Below are 2,146 nucleotides of genomic sequence, written 5' to 3'. Positions count from 1 at the left end.
CTTGGCCATTTCCCAGGTGCTCTTTGAGTTATTTCAGCAGCTAATTGACCTATTTGAACTTCCAATTTGGCAATGGCAGCTTGTGTAGTTTGCTGGAAATTGGATTGGTTGACTGCCATCTGCTTAACTATATCCTCCAATGATGATGTTTGTTGTGGCTTTTGGAATGAAGGGGGATTGGCTTGATTCTGAGTATTCCTCCATGAAAAGTTTGGATGATTCCTCCAACCTGGATTATAACTTTGAGAGTATGGATCATTTCTTGGACTTTGGTTGTAGGAATTTACCAACTTAGCTTGCTCTTGCACAAATTCTGGATATCCAGCCCCAAGTGGACAAGCTATGGTAGCATGGTCAGGAGTTTCGCAAATACTACACACTTCCTTCGAAGGGCTTCTTGAGTTTAATGCAAGAAGAGCATCTAGCTTTTGTTCCAGTTTTGAAATCTGCACACTAGAAGCATCATTAGAACCACTAATAACACGTTTACCTCTTGTATCCGTATGTTGGGTCTCCATTGCTATCTCCTCAAAGAGTTCGTATGTTTCTTCTGGAGTTTTGGTTTTAAAAGAACCACCTGCAAAATTGGTGACTATATTATGACTAGAAGGGGTTAGTCCTTTATAAAACATACGCATTTGAAGCTTCAATGGAATCCCATGATGAGGACATTGGTTGAGCAGCCCATTGAATCTCTCCCATGCTTCACAAAACGATTCATCATCTTGCTGTGCAAATAACAAGATCTTATCCCTAAGCATGTCGGTCTTTTGCGTGGAGAAGTATTTCTCCAAGAACTTCTTTTGAATGGCAGCCCATGTAGTGAGTGAACCAGGCTTCAAAGAATTCAACCAATATTTCGCCTTATCCTTCAAAGTGTATGGAAACACTCTCATTCGAAGTTGATCTTCTGTCACACCTGTCAAGGGAAAAGAACTCACAACATTAAAAATATCCTTTATATGAGTTAATGGATCTTCATTAGGTAAACCATAAAAGGAAGGCAGCATATTAAGATGAGAAGATTTAAGCTCATAATTTCGAGCTACAGTGGGCAGCAAAATGCTTGAAGGAGATGCTGGAATTGTTGGGATATCAAGTTCTCCCATGAACTCATTGGCAGCCATCTCTTCTTCTTCTTCTTCTTGGTCTGAACTTGCTTCCGAATTTGAAGGTGAAGAACCAGGAAGTTCAGTGTGGAGAGCAATACTTGTAAATGTGGCAAGAGCTTGCTCTTTTGCAGTTGACAACTCTCTTTCTAGACGATTATGAACTTCAGAGATCACCCGGTTGGGTTGCAACGATGGTCCTGCGTTCAAAGATCTGGAGCGTTGGAACGAAGACCTCACTTGTTCAAGGAACGGTCTTTTAGACATAAACTACCTGAAACAGAAAATTAGATTAATTAGAAACACTAAAAAGAATAGGGTAACCTTGGGCACATAACCAGGGAAGAACTTTCGTTTAGTCCCCGGCAACGGCGCCAAAATTTGTTGTTAATTATTATGTTAACTCGCAATTGTACGGGGCAATTAGTAGTATAGCAAGACAAGTACGAGGTCGTACCCACGAAGACTGAGAAGTTCAAATTAGTTATGTACGTAGATTACCGAATTCAAGAAGTTAGGAAGTTAAGTCTAAAACAGAAATTAAAGTGAGAGTGATTGTGATTGTGAAAGGAAGTGAGCAAACTGAAATTGCAAATGAAAGCAAATAAACAAGTGTAACAAAGAGTGGTTTTAAGAGTTGGAAAACAGATTTGGAGACTAGGGCATTCGAATCACCATAACAATTCAATTCTGGGTTATATGGAGTCAAGTAACAAGTCTAATTCAAATTCAAAGATTGATTCTAGCTAAAGTATGATTAGGCCATGGTGTTTGGTCCTAACCTTGTGTTCCTAATTCCCTAATTTGATCATTTGTTGTCTAACCTAAAATTAAGCATTAGGAACCCATTAAGCATAGAAGAACAATTTAAACAACCAAGCATGTATCTAATCCCTGTTGTCGAATGTCCATACATACTCTTCCTATTCATAGTTCAATTCGAATTAAAGCATGGTGTCTACTCTTAATTCAAACCAATATAGTTAACAAACAAGTTCTAATGGTGATCAATCATTCAAACAAGCATGTTAACTTAT

At 38.6% G+C, this 2,146-nt stretch overlaps 1 non-coding gene across 1 annotated transcript; it reads left to right on the top strand.

Annotated features, from left to right (window-relative positions):
• The first annotated feature begins 654 nt into the window (after positions 1-654).
• On the top strand, positions 655-761 carry LOC148292313 (small nucleolar RNA R71). Its single transcript, XR_015827168.1, has one exon. It is a non-coding gene; the product is annotated as a small nucleolar RNA R71 (small nucleolar RNA).
• Positions 762-2,146: the final 1,385 nt, after the last annotated feature.

Source organism: Prunus avium, chromosome 8 (genome assembly GCF_965620075.1).
Source record: "Prunus avium chromosome 8, drPruAviu1.hap1.1, whole genome shotgun sequence".
Taxonomy (NCBI): domain Eukaryota; kingdom Viridiplantae; phylum Streptophyta; class Magnoliopsida; order Rosales; family Rosaceae; genus Prunus; species Prunus avium.
Note: the sequence above shows the minus strand (reverse complement) of the source record. Positions and strands in the feature narration are given on the sequence as shown.